The sequence below is a fragment of the Lepidochelys olivacea genome, assembly GCF_965140295.1.
Source record: "Lepidochelys olivacea isolate rLepOli2 genome assembly, chromosome: 3".
NCBI classification, from domain to species: Eukaryota; Metazoa; Chordata; order Testudines; family Cheloniidae; genus Lepidochelys; species Lepidochelys olivacea.
The window spans coordinates 134,038,787-134,053,758 of NC_140413.1; positions in this window are offsets into that span (position 1 = coordinate 134,038,787).

Below are 14,972 nucleotides of genomic sequence, written 5' to 3' on the forward strand. Positions count from 1 at the left end.
CAGGAGGACACTTGTTCTGCTCCATGTTATCCAAGAGGGGAATTCCTCTCAGCCTTCATCTCAAAAGCTGAACATTTTATAAGGTGTCTGATTCCGATACCTTTACTCATGTTGAATCAGAATCAGGCCCAAAGTAAGTGGTAGTGGGGCTCCTTCATATTTTGTAAATTGCTCAGGAGGGATGCCTACTTCAGTATGCCTTGGAGGTCCACAGCTGGAAAGGGGCAGTGGTCTTCCACATCTGCACAGCTCCAAGGGTCCACCTGTGTATGGAACAAATCAACAGTATATGATGCTGTCCAGCCAAATGCTTCCAGATCATGGAATTTACGTGAGATCATACCATTTCTTCCAAAATTGCAGAGCTTCTATTACCTGGAGAGTGAAGTTCCTTTAATTTTCTTTCATTTCCTATCTCTGATAAAATTAGAAATTCCATACATAACACTAAGATAATATTGAAGTTATATGGTTAATCATTCAAAAGTCAGGAAATGATAGAATTAGGGTTGCACATCCAACCACAATGCTAATTCCTTGTGCATGTGTTATTTGTGTTAATTATATTTAGTCGGAGTACAATTTTTCCAGGGTGTCAATTCTTTTTATTGTATGGGAGTACATTAAAATTGGGTTTTTTGTTTTTTTGGGTTTTTTTAGAATAATCAAAGTTTTTTAAAGGAGTTCTAGAAATGCTCATCCAGGATTGATTTTCATCTCACCTGTTCCTTCGAGTCTTCCTTTAAGGTTAATGTTTTAAAACAATTAGCAGTAACATTTACAAAAATTCCACATGTAATTTTTTTGTGCATTGTAGATTTGAACAGTGAAAAAATAGTGCCAATTATCATTTTCCCCCATAAGGGACTCATCATGGAGAAATGATCTGAGCAATGCATTTGAAAATTTCACACAATATAGTTTGGCTGTAACAAATCTGAATGCTAAATTGAGCTTACCAGGTCAGAAAAATGTTACGAATGCAAAATGGAATACTCTTAAGGCAGAAAATAATGAAGCCCTCATATAAAGAGCAAATATGTTTGGATATAAAAAAAAAGGTTTCCTTTTTACTTAAGAACTTTGCAGGGTACTAAAACATTTCTCAAATATCTTTGGGGACAGTGAGTCATTATAGATTATACTAAAGTCAATATTCAAGGCCAAGTCTACAATATTTGTAGTATCTTTGAAGAGCGGCTGGGGTAGAAAGTGATCATCCTTCCTTTGTCAGAACCTTTGGATAGGAGTTAATTTAAGGGAACATCTGCAATTTTAAGGAAGAGGGAGAGGAAGGAATTTGGTTGTGCTACATTTTGCCCTTGGAAGTCTGTGTGGCATCCCTCTGAAGGAAGAATGAGCTTCTGTGTAAGCTCGGAAGCTTGCTTCTCTCCCCAGCAGTAGTTGGTCCAATAAAAGATATTACCCCTCTACCTTGCCTTGTTAATAAAACAGTCATACAGTGAAAGGTAAGGACACAATTGGTAATATAAAACCATTTAATAGAAATGAAGGTGATGACAGCAATAGAAGTAAAATCTAAATGTGACAAAAGGGGCTTTCCAAAGATAACTACACAACTTATGGTTCTAAATAATAGTAAGGAGGAGTCGTGTGTGGCTCTATAAAAGACCATAGGTGACTTAATAGGGTGTTCTTGATCTTTGCCCCACTGTTAAGTATAGGATAGACAAAAATGAGGGAAAGAGTGTCAAACTTCTTGAAAAGAAAAGGAGTACTTGTGGCACCTTAGAGACTAACCAATTTATTTGAGCATAACAGTCCGCCAAGAACTAAAGAGAGCAATTTATCTCCAGGTTGTTTTGAACATTAATTACAAAATGGACTGGAAATTTTGCCAGGAATGGATGTTCATAATATGATAGAGTAGAACACCTCTAAGGATGAGCTGTATAAGCAAGTGAACACAATAGAGGAAAAACTAAGATGCTCAGTGTGGAAGAGGTAAGATATTGAAGTTATATACAGGGAAGATGAAGAGTGAGTTACTTTATTTTGACTCATGAAGGAATCTGGTGCTTCATCCTGCCTCACTGAAGTCAATAAGAGTTTTTACTGCTAACTTTACTGAGTGCAGGATCAAACCCCTGGAGAGAGAGGATATGGCTCGAACCTATGCACAAAGGGCTGGTCACCAGTGCTAAAAAAAAATATTCCCCTTCCCCCTGAGAACACTGAGAATCCCTCTAATTACATGACTGAAATGCAAAATACTGTCTATATAGAATGAAAAATCGTCATCTGATTTGGTGAGGCAGTGTTGGGGGCGGGGGAGAGAACAGGATGTTTACATGTGCATTTGAAAGGCAAGAAGCTGATTCCCAGTTCACAGAATCAAACACACAGAATGACCATCTTCCTAACCCACAGAGCTAGTTCCCAGTAGGGTGTTATTTCAAAGTGTTTGCTTTTCATTACTATTCTTCACTAGCACTATCAGGCAGGCTCCTGCAAAAGGAGAAATTCTGTGCACAGTAATTCCTTAGATGGAATGACACACTTTCCTAAAGAGAAAGGAGGAAGACACAAGGGATGAGAGAATTATTTGTTTTTTTCCTCCATTAATTTTTCTCTTCCCTATTAATGGTACCAGGTGTAGCAGGGTTTTTGCTTGCTTTCTGATGATGAGGTCCCAACTGCTCACGGTTTGGGGGTTGGTGTGTAGGTCAGTAGGGAAGAGCAGTTGGCCCAAGCACAGACTGTGGTTTTGAAACACCAGCATCCAAGTCTTAATTCTGAATAGCTTTTTAACTGACTTGCTGTCTCATTATAGCTATTGGATGCTGCCCTAACCCAGGATAACTCGTAGTCTCAGCATTCTGCAGGGGCTCAGGCTTAGCCAGAACAGGGTTGGTTGTTGGTTTTTTCCCAAGGCAGAAGTATTCCAAATGTCACTAAATCTCATTAATAAACAAACAAATTAACCCAGTAAACCCCATCCAGCTACAAAGGAGCTCTTTCTTGACTGTCAATAAATTATTTTGTTTCTAATATTCTGTTAATTAGCCAGATTCTTTCTTCAAAGTTTTAAAAGTTTAAAAGTTTTCCACATTAAACTGCTTCTGCTGCAGAATCCTCACAACTCAGGGATCAGATTCCCTACTTCAACACTCAAAAATTAGCTCACAAGTTAACAACTTAATTAGCTGAAGTCTTTCAATCACACACATTTATGAAGCATTTGTGGTCAGGGAATTTATAAAATTCCCATCTCCAGGAAGCATTCAAAGGACACTTAGAATTGAATTGGAAAATTAGAATTGGAAAAGGTACCAAGAGGGGCAACAAATGATCAAGGGCATGGAACAGCTTATATGAGGACAGATTAAAAAGACTGGGATTTTTAAGATTGGCAAAGAGATGACTGGGGGGGGTGTGTGATAGAGGTCTATAAAAATTATGACTGGTGTGGAGAAAGGGAATAAGGAAGTGTTTACTCCTTCACATATAACAAGAACCAGGGGTGTCACAATGAAGTTAATAAGCAGCAGGTTTAAAACAAAGGGAAGTACTTCACACAGTCAACCTGTGGAACTTTTTGCCAGGGAATGAAGTGAAGGCCAACACTATAAAGGGATTAAAAAAAAAACTAGATAAATTCGTGAAGGATTGGTCCATCATTGGTTATTAGCCAAGAGGATCAGGGATGCAGCCTCATGCTCTGGGTGTCCCTAGCCTCTGCCAGAAACAGGGAGTGAACAAGGATTGATCACTTGATTGCCTATTCATTCTCTGAAGCAGCTGGCATTGGCCACTGTCAGAAGACAGAGTACTTGGCCAGATGGACCATTGGTCTGACCCAGTATGGCCATTCTTATGACACTTAAGTGCTTTAACAGCAGCCAGGGGTGGATTTAAGGAGCAGGGTCCAGTGGGCAAATAAACACAGGAGGGTAATGTCAAGGAATGAAAAGCTGGAAAGTCAGATGTAGCTGGGTGGACAAGAGAAGTGGGGTCCTGGGCAGCCAGAAGAACAGGTGGTGTAGGTGGGAAGCTGCAGCTCTCTTCTGTGGTCTGGACAGAGAATCCTATCAAAGGGACTCACTGTAGCTCCTCTAGCTCACATGGCTTTCCAACCACCCTCCCTTCCCCAAATTTAGGGCTGGACTGGCTGGCACATTTCTGATAAGTGCCTTTTGAACCACCTGCAAAATTTAGTCAACTCCCATTTATTTATCAGACCCAGGTATGAGTCTGTTACACGTGCTCAGGGACTTTGTGGAGAGTTAGTGCAGAATTCTGTGAATAGCTCTAAAGCTCTTATTAGCCATAGAAACTCAACCCCTACATATGTGCAGAGAGTTCATTCTGGCACTACATTTCAATACTGTAACTGATGCTGTTTCCCAGGCCTCCAGAGTGGATAAAAATTGGTAACTTTTTAAATTTAGCTGGGATTTTTTTTTTTTATTTTCTGGTTTAAAATATCATGGTTTTTCTTTTTAAAAATAAACCTGTTTAAAATCAATAAAAATGAGGAGAGGGGGATGAGATCTACCAGTTTTAAAAGTTTGAAGGATTGCCAAAGTAACTTGGGAGACGGTGTCTCATTTTCAAGAGACTTAGGTGAGTAGGCACTTAAGCACCCATCACTTTCACAGAGGCATATTTGAACATTTTTCCAGGCTGACCTGAAATAATTAGTTTAATTCACTGACTACAGTTAACCCTGCAGTTCCTCTAGTAAGTTATTTACTTGTAATGTGAAACATATTTTGATAAGAGAAGTTTATGTATCCAAAACATTTACAGTTTTGTTTAATAATTTATATACTCTTTGTGAATTTAATCCAATTCCAGTTTCCATCCTAATGCAGCTTGACCTAAATACTGAGCAAAAGTGAATTATCTAAATAACCAATGTAGTCACCATTTTCTAACCTACTAAAATGTACAATTAAAACAAATCTGAATCCTAGGTAGCAAAAAGATGTACCTAATCTAGTGCAAAGGCTCTAGTTGTTTGAAAATCAACAATTTTTAATTGTTATAGCAACCAACAATAATGCACCTTTCTTTAGAAAATAACAGAGGTTGGTTAAAATAGACTATTTAAACTGAGGCTTTCCATTTGGATTAAAGCAATTCACCCTGCAGGCTTTTGTCCTTTACTTTCCTCTTTCTGCCCCTTCATTTCTATGTTCTGTTTTCTCTCTCCAGAATGCTGGTATTTTATCTCCTCTACTTTTGTCAGATTTTTTTTTCCATTCAGATTAACTTTCCCTTGTTTCCCTTCCTCACCTCTTTCCCCACATTCTTTCATGGGAGCTTCTCCTTCCCTTCAATCCCTTTTCTTGTCTCATCTTTCTTTCCTTTTCCCCTTTCTCTTTCCCCACCCCAGTTTCTTTTCCAACTGTCCCCTCAGTCTCACTTTCCTTTCATCGCTGTTCTTCCCCCCGACTCCCTGCCCCAAACCATTGTTCACCATGCTTCCGAGACACTCATGCACTCACTGACCCCAGACAGGTTTCAGAGTAACAGCCGTGTTAGTCTGTATTCGCAAAAAGAAAAGGAGTACTTGTGGCACCTTAGAGACTAACCAGTTTATTTGAGCATAAGCTTTCGTGAGCTACAGCTCACTTCATCGGATGCATACCGTGGAAACTGCAGAAAACATTATATACACAGAGACCATGAAACAATACCTCCTTCCACCCCACTCTCCTGCTGGTAATAGCTTATCTAAAGTGATCACTCTCCTTACAATGTGTATGATAATCAAGTTGGGCTGTTTCCAGCACAAATCCAGGTTTTCTCACCCCCCCCCCCCCCAAAACACAAACACACACACACACAAACTCACTCTCCTGCTGGTAATAGCTTATCCAAAGTGACCACTCTCCCTACAATGTGCATGATAATCAAGGTGGACCATTTCCAGCACAAATCCAGGTTTTCTCACCCCCCACCTCCATACACACACAAACTCACTCTCCTGCTGGTAATTTAGATAAGCTATTACCAGCAGGAGAGTGGGGTGGGAGGAGGTATTGTTTTGTGGTCTCTGTGTATATAATGTCTTCTGCAGTTTCCACAGTATGCATCCGATGAAGTGAGCTGTAGCTCATGAAAGCTCATGCTCAAATAAATTGGTTAGTCTCTAAGGTGCCACAAGTACTCCTTTTCTTTTTACCCCAGACATATGCTATGCAGCCACCATTCACCCATTGTCTCCCCATGCACCAATTACTGACACCTCCTCCATCCAGCCTAGAGTCATAGCTTCTATCCCCAACCTCTATTATCATTTCCACCAGCTTAAGCACAGCTGCCCATGACGCATGTGGCTCTAGGTTTTGTGGTAATTATAAACGTAAAGGAGAATCTCAGCTTTATAAATCAATCTCTAGTTCCTTTTCTTGTGGAAATGTAAACTGATCACTAGGATGAAAGCAGCGTGCAGCTGGGCTTCACTTCTCCAGCGGGAGCCCGGAGGTAGGAAACCCACTGTTCTTTTTGCCACGTTCCTTGTGTAAACTGAGTCAGCCATGTTTGTGGTGCATCCCATGGGCTCATATCATTAGCACACTCCAAAATCCTTAGGCCATCTCTGTACTTGAGGAGATGATTCCAGTGATCAGGAACATCAGTTATGGGTGGAGGGCAGGAGAAGCAGCAGACAGGCTGGCCTTGGCTTGGAGAGCACTGGATTGGAACTTGGGAGATCTGGGGTCAGTTCCTGGTTCCCCCAGAGACTTACTGTTTGAGCTGGTCATATTGCATAATCTTTCCATTCCTCATCTTTAAAATGGGGTGACAATATTTCCTTTGTCAGTCTTGCCTATTAGACTATAAGACCTTGGGGGCAGGGATCCTCTGCTGCTAGAACTACAGTGGGCATTACTGTAAGCCCCCAAAACAAGAAGCCACAACTAAAATGACATGCAGTCTCCGTTTTAGACGACCCGCAGGTACTTGCACCACTAGTGAATTTATTCCTAGCTATGCTGTTGTAATGGCCAGTATGGCTGCAGATGCCACTTTGTGGTGGGGAAAAGAAGCTGCATTAGAAGGGTAGATTTAAACACCATGTAGCTCTACTGGATTTAGGATCACATAACTCCAAGCAGTGTACCTGTCTTGTCTAAAGGCTTGACAATGTCCTTTTAACTTCCAGTATTCCCTAAATAGGTTTTAACATTTTTTCATTTAAAATGGTTATTCCAAAGTTTTCTTTAAATGCATTTAGACTCTTCCCTGGATGATCAATTATCTCAATTCATTTCCAGTTCTCCAGCATGAATATTTCCTCTGATAGCAATAAATGAAATTCAGTTATAAACTCTGTTAAAGGTATTGAAGTCCCACAGCCACAGATCAACATTCTCTGCTCATTTAATGCTTCCCTAGTTACTTAAACTATATTACATGCCATTACACTTAGAATACCTCTTAATATTACTCCTCCTAACAACCTCCCAGACATTTGGAACTGAATTTATAGTCTCCCATCAATGCCTCTCTAAAGTGTGTTGCAATCTTTCTTTTCTAAAAGTTCCTGGGGTCTGATAAGATTCTTTCTACATTAGGCTTTCCCTCTAAGTCCAGTGGTGGGCAAACTACAGCCTGGGGGCCACATCCAGCCCTCCAGACATTTTAATCCAGCCCTCAAGCTCTAGCTGGGAAGTGGGGTCCAGGGCTTGCCCTGCTCTGCATGGCTCCCAGAAGCAGCAGCATGTCCCCACTCCAGCTACTATGCATAGGGGCAGCCAGAGGGCTCCATATGCTGCCCCCACCCCAAGCATTGCCCCCACAGCTCCCATTGGCCAGGAACAGCAAACAATGGGAGCTGCAGGGGCAGCGCCTGTGGACAGGGCAGCACGCAGAGCCACCTGTCCGCACCTCCATGTAGGAAACGGAGAGGGGACATGCAGTTGTTTCTGGGAGCTGCTTGAGGTAAGGGCCACCCAGAGCCTGCCCCCTGAATCCCTCCTGTGCCTGAACCCCCTCAGTCCCAGTCTGGAGCACCCTTCTACACCCCAACCCCTCATCGTCAGCTGCACCCCCAGCCAGAACCCTCCCACACTCCAACCCCCAATTTCATGAGCATTCATGGCCTGCCATACAATCTCCATACCTAGATGTGGCCCTTGGGCCAAAAAGTTTGCCTACCCCTGCTGTAAGTTCTACTTGACTCAGTTTTTGCCTTGCCTTTTATGCTTTGTTTTGTTCCTCTGCCACAACCCTATTTGTCTTGCTCTTCTCTCATCCCCTCCAAATGAGCCCCTCATACTGGCAATGAGGGGCGATCAACAGGTTATCTCAAGTGCTTATATACAAATGCACAAAGCCTTGGAAACAAGCAGGGAGAACTGGAGGTCCTGGTGATGTCAAGGAACTATGACGTGATCGGAATAACAGAGACTTGGTGGGATAACTCATATGACTGGAGTACTGTCATGGATGGTTATAAACTGTTCAGGAAGGACAGGCAGGGCAGAAAAGGTGGGGGAGTAGCACTGTATGTAAGGGAGCAGTATGACTGCTCAGAGCTCCGGTACGAAACTGCAGAAAAACCTGAGTGTCTCTGGATTAAGTTTAGAAGTGTGTGCAACAAGAGTGATGTAGTGGTGGGAGTCTGCTATAGACCACCGGACCAGGGGGATGAGGTGGATGAGGCTTTCTTCCGGCAGCTCACGGAAGCTACTAGATCGCATGCCCTGATTCTCATGGGTGACTTTAATTTTCCTGATATCTGCTGGGAGAGCAATACAGCGGTGCATAGACAATCCAGGAAGTTTTTGGAAAGCGTAGGGGACAATTTCCTGGCGCAAGTGCTAGAGGAGCCAACTAGGGGGGGTGCTTTTCTTGACCTGCTGCTCACAAACCGGGTAGAATTAGTGGGGGAAGCAAAAGTGGATGGGAATCTGGGAGGCAGTGACCATGAGTTGGTTGAGTTCAGGATCCTGACGCAGGGAACAAAGGTAAGCAGCAGGATACGGACCCTGGACTTCAGGAAAGCAGACTTCGACTCCCTCAGGGAACGGATGGCCAGGATCCCCTGGGGGACTAACTTGAAGGGGAAAGGAGTCCAGGAGAGCTGGCTGTATTTCAAGGAATCCCTGTTGAGGTTACAGGGACAAACCATCCCGATGAGTCGAAAGAATAGTAAATATGGCAGGCGACCAACTTGGCTTAATGGTGAAATCCTAGCGGATCTTAAACATAAAAAAGAAGCTTACAAGAAGTGGAAGGTTGGACATATGACCAGGGAAGAGTATAAAAATATTGCTCGGGCATGTAGGAATGTTATCAGGAGGGCCAAATCGCACCTGGAGCTGCAGCTAGCCAGAGATGTCAAGAGTAACAAGAAGGGTTTCTTCAGGTATGTTGGCAACAAGAAGAAAGCCAAGGAATGTGTGGGCCCCTTACTGAATGAGGGAGGCAACCTAGTGACAGAGGATGTGGAAAAAGCTAATGTACTCAATGCTTTTTTTGCCTCTGTTTTCACTAACAAGGTCAGCTCCCAGACTGCTGCGCTGGGCATCACAAAATGCGGAAGAGATGGCCAGCCCTCTGTGGAGATAGAGGCGGTTAGGGACTATTTAGAAAAGCTGGACGTGCACAAGTCCATGGGGCCGGACGAGTTGCATCCGAGAGTGCTGAAGGAATTGGCGGCTGTGATTGCAGAGCCACTGGCCATTATCTTTGAAAACTCGTGGCGAACCGGGGAAGTCCCGGATGACTGGAAAAAGGCTAATGTAGCGCCAATCTTTAAAAAAGGGAAGAAGGAAGATCCTGGGAACTACAGGCCAGTCAGCCTCACCTCAGTCCCTGGAAAAATCATGGAGCAGGTCCTCAAAGAATCAATCCTGAAGCACTTGCATGAGAGGAAAGTGATCAGGAACAGCCAGCATGGATTCACCAAGGGAAGGTCATGCCTGACTAATCTAATCGCCTTTTATGATGAGATTACTGGTTCTGTGGATGAAGGGAAAGCAGTGGATGTATTGTTTCTTGACTTTAGCAAAGCTTTTGACACGGTCTCCCATAGTATTCTTGTCAGCAAGTTAAGGAAGTATGGGCTGGATGAATGCACTATAAGGTGGGTAGAAAGCTGGCTAAATTGTCGGGCTCAACGGGTAGTGATCAATGGCTCCATGTCTAGTTGGCAGCCGGTATCAAGTGGAGTGCCCCAGGGGTCGGTCCTGGGGCCGGTTTTATTCAATATCTTCATAAATGATCTGGAGGATGGTGTGGATTGCACTCTCAGCAAATTTGCGGATGATACTAAACTGGGAGGAGTGGTAGATACGCTGGAGGGGAGGGATAGGATACAGAAGGACCTAGACAAATTGGAGGATTGGGCCAAAAGGAATCTGATGAGGTTCAATAAGGATAAGTGCAGGGTCCTGCACTTAGGACGGAAGAACCCAATGCACAGCTACAGACTAGGGACCGAATGGCTAGGCAGCAGTTCTGCAGAAAAGGACCTAGGGGTGACAGTGGACGAGAAGCTGGATATGAGTCAGCAGTGTGCCCTTGTTGCCAAGAAGGCCAATGGCATTTTGGGATGTATAAGTAGGGGCATAGCGAGCAGATCGAGGGACGTGATCGTTCCCCTCTATTCGACATTGGTGAGGCCTCATCTGGAGTACTGTGTCCAGTTTTGGGCCCCACACTTCAAGAAGGATGTGGATAAATTGGAGAGAGTCCAGCGAAGGGCAACAAAAATGATTAGGGGACTGGAACACATGAGTTATGAGGAGAGGCTGAGGGAGCTGGGATTGTTTAGCCTGCAGAAGAGAAGAATGAGGGGGGATTTGATTGCTGCTTTCAACTACCTGAAAGGGGGTTCCAAAGAGGATGGCTCTAGACTGTTCTCAATGGTAGCAGATGACAGAACGAGGAGTAATGGTCTCAAGTTGCAGTGGGGGAGGTTTAGATTGGATATTAGGAAAAACTTTTTCACTAAGAGGGTGGTGAAACACTGGAATGCGTTACCTAGGGAGGTGGTAGAATCTCCTTCCTTAGAGGTTTTTAAGGTCAGGCTTGACAAAGCCCTGGCTGGGATGATTTAACTGGGAATTGGTCCTGCTTTGAGCAGGGGGTTGGACTAGATGACCTTCTGGGGTCCCTTCCAACCCTGATATTCTATGATTCTATGATTCTCTCTAGTCAGCTGACAAATAGTAGTAATCAGTCCCGATTTCTGCAAGACTCCAAGCACAGAACTCCCACTAGAGACACTGAGAGCGCAGCTCACAGTCTGGCAGGATCAGAACCCAATAGCTCATAGTGCCATCATTGTTTTTTGTAAGCCTAAGGCAGGCTTTTGTTAAGGATCAAGAAAAGGCTGCATTCTTGCTGATCACTGACTTTTTCTTAAAAATACAGAATGTAATTTAGTGAAGCAACCAGAGCCCCTATAATCTCTGTTTTTGCTGTTATCTGACCATCTGCTTCTCTGAATCGGTTTTCTATAACTGACTTCTCACATGCCCAGTTCAGGCTAGTCAGTATTGCTGACCAAATTGATCACAAGATTCCAGTGTGTGGATACAAGATAGACCCTGATGGAATTTTATTGTTACTAAAGCCGCTGACGCATCAAAACATGGTATTTGTAACTATCTGGAGCCACCTGCTTGAGCTAAGCATCACTCCTAGATCCAGGTCAGAGTGTTTCTGAGTGTCAGGCTAGCCACAAGTTTTGCATATCTTTCACATTTTCCATAGTCAAATTATATTGTGCAGGAAAGCACTGACAGAGAAGCAGGCTACAGTGGGCAGAGTAAGTAGGCATCTTCTCAGGCTTATGAAGAATTTTTCCTCTTTTATGGAGAAAACATGTGTTGTGTTGCAGGCAAACTAGTGTAAATCCATTAAGATTACAAGGTCTTAGGATTTCTAAGATTTAGATCCTTTTATTAAATGTGTTTGGACCCAAATTCTGTACTTGGCACATCTGCTGAGTGGCTGGGCCATGTACTAAATTTTTCTGCAGGTGGGGGAAAAAGGGTTGGGATGCTCCCGCCAGTCAACTCTGTAGCTGATATTGCAGGCCTGGGGTAATGGGTGATCATCTATATAGCTTCAAATTTGCTGGTCCTGTCCCAGCTGCTCCATCCAGTCCCACCCCCCACTATTCCACCCAGTATGCCCAACCCAAATGCCCATTGAGCAATACAACTAGGGACTCCCCAGGGAACTGGGCTCAGTGGTGAACTTGTACACTCTCCAAGTTCCACAAATCCTACACTCTGCACCAGCTCCACTAAATCTGTGGACCTCTATCAGTCATGGAGCAGACTCATGCACTGGTTTAAAAACTGGAAGGGAGAAAACTCGAAGTGATTTAGAAAAGAGAAGGGAAATGAGACTAGCCACTGCTCTGCCACACTACTAGCCAATAGTATAATGCTAGCATTCTAAGTGACGTGAGAGAAACCAACGGCCATGTCCTTTGAATGACCAACCACTCCTCAGCCATCTTATCTATCTTATATTTCTGTCAGCCCCACTGTATGTTCAGACTTGCAGTAATCTGCCCATTCAGCCTCTTCCAGAGGATGAATACCTCCCTTGTCACTGCTGTTCCTGAAGTCATATCAGCACTGCTGCTCTTGGAGATGTAACTGCTGCAACTCCAAACTCAGACATGAGTACAAGGTATTCATCAACAAGGTAGCTTATATAGGAAGGGGCAGTGTGTGTGTGAAAAGACACAGCTTTTCATGTCTAACACTCTAAATGACAGTTGTAATTCACCAATGCAGTCAATAGGTCTCAGTATTGTATAATTCCAAGTCTATACAATAAAATATTTTCTGTAGAGGGCCCAAAAGGCAATAGAATGGCCGTCTTTTCAGTGTTTGTGATAGCAGTCAAAAGGGAAAGATCATTATTTAGCTAGCTCATTATTTAGACAATTGATAGAGGAGAATTCACTTTTCTGAGGCCATTCCTTAAATATTGTTATACAAAAATATCTACCCCATTAAAAATACCCTTCCCCCACATGTGCACTCACACACGTTTCTAAAGTACTTTCGTGGGGAAAGCTTTCTGAACACTTTTTTTTTTTTCTTCAGCATCCTTTTAGCAATTAATCCCATTGCACAACAAGTCACTTACTACAGTCCAATGTAGAATAAGATACTATGAGCTTCAGACATCAAATGATGAGAACACACTGAATTAATTTTGCTGTCATTTGCACCAGTCTAAATTCAGAGTAGCACCATCAACATCAAAAGAGCTATTATGAATTACACTGGAATAATCAAAATATGGCCAACAGAATAGAATTTGGACAATTCTGCTTTCATTTACACTGCTGTCTCCCCACTGAAGTCAGTGCAGCTGCAGTGGTATACAGAGGACAATTTAGCTCATTGATGAAAACCCACAAAACTTTAGGGCCTCAATTAGTCCTCAAATGGTGTAAATCAGCACAGCTCTGCTGAATTCAGTGAAGCTACACTGATTTATACTAGCTGGGGATCAGGCCCTTAACATCCATTGTAGAGGGCTTTAAGTTGACCAGAATATAAACAAGAGAATGCTGAGTTATCTTTAGGTTAACCTGTGCACCCATGATTACTGTATTCTTAGAAATGAATTGCGCTTCTACATGAACATTGTAAATGTTCTTTTAATTGCACGTGCTCAAACACACATATACATACAACAGTAAAAATGGTGAAATGGAACAAAACCTCTGAGAATTCCTAGGTGCTCTGTATTTCCTATTTGTGTGTTCATTATTAAACCTTGGGTGAATTCAGCTCACTACAAGGCAGGTTTCTCTTATGCTTAGTGCAGAGTAGGCACAAAAAGAAAATACCATCGATTGATTCACTGATCTGGTAGTTATCGGATTTTTTTTTTCAGCTGATACATCTAAAGAGAAAAAGAAGAGAAGAAACCATAATTCATTACACTCGAGATGCGATTCAAATGAAAAGGAGCAAGCGGAGCAAAACTGTCATCGTTGTTCCTCATCTGTGTCTCAGTATTTTTTCACATCCATCTCCTAAATGTATTCATTTCAGAATTCAGATTTAATGAACTGCAGTTATAAGTTACAATAAAAGCATCTTGCTTTTATTCAATCACCAGTTAATTTGATCTTCCTTTTAAATTTGATCAAAACCTCAGAAACCAAATCACTTAAATACTTCACCTTCTGTTTTGATTGGCTATAGTTAATATAGAATGCCAAAGTCTGAATTCAGTTTGTCCACAGATAAATCAGGAGGCACTGTGGTAACAACATACTAAGTTGTGGTAACAACATCCTAAGTATATTAAAGTCTTAACCTAAAGATTCCTAAAGGTCTGATTTATCCTGCTGCCATCAGTTTTACACCATAGACTTCACTGAATATACAGTGAATATACAGACTAATATACAGACTAATCCTTTGGATATGAAGATTACTCTAGTGACTAACGCATTGGGCTGGGCCTCAAGAGATCTCAATTCATTTTCCTGCCACTGACTTTGTGTGTGACCTTGGACAAGTCACTTAATCTAGCGTATTTCCTAATTCTGCAATTGGAAAATGCGGATAAAATTGCCCCCACCTCATGGAGCACTGTGAGGATAAAATGCATTTATGATTTGGAGGTTACTACACTAGTGCAGGCCATAGCAGTATATCCATAATTAGATCCAACGCCCATCTTCAATGAGAGTTGGATTGGGCCATTCCACTGTTGTGAGAGGAGAACTGAGTCCTCACTCTTCAAGGAGACTTCCCTATGAGGGTGGCTTTGATCATACAGACTTGCTTCTTTCACTCAAAATTTGTAGAGCAGAGGAGTATTCATCTACAGCAAGCTCAGTCTAAGAAATTTCTTTCTTTGCAGATCCCTCTGGATCTGCTCCACCTCCTCCTGCTCAGTGTGCAATTAAGAATTTAAATAGGACTGATAGCTCAGCCCAATAGTGAGGTCTCTGTGGAAAGGCACTTAATTTCCATCATATCTGGTGCAATGGCAAA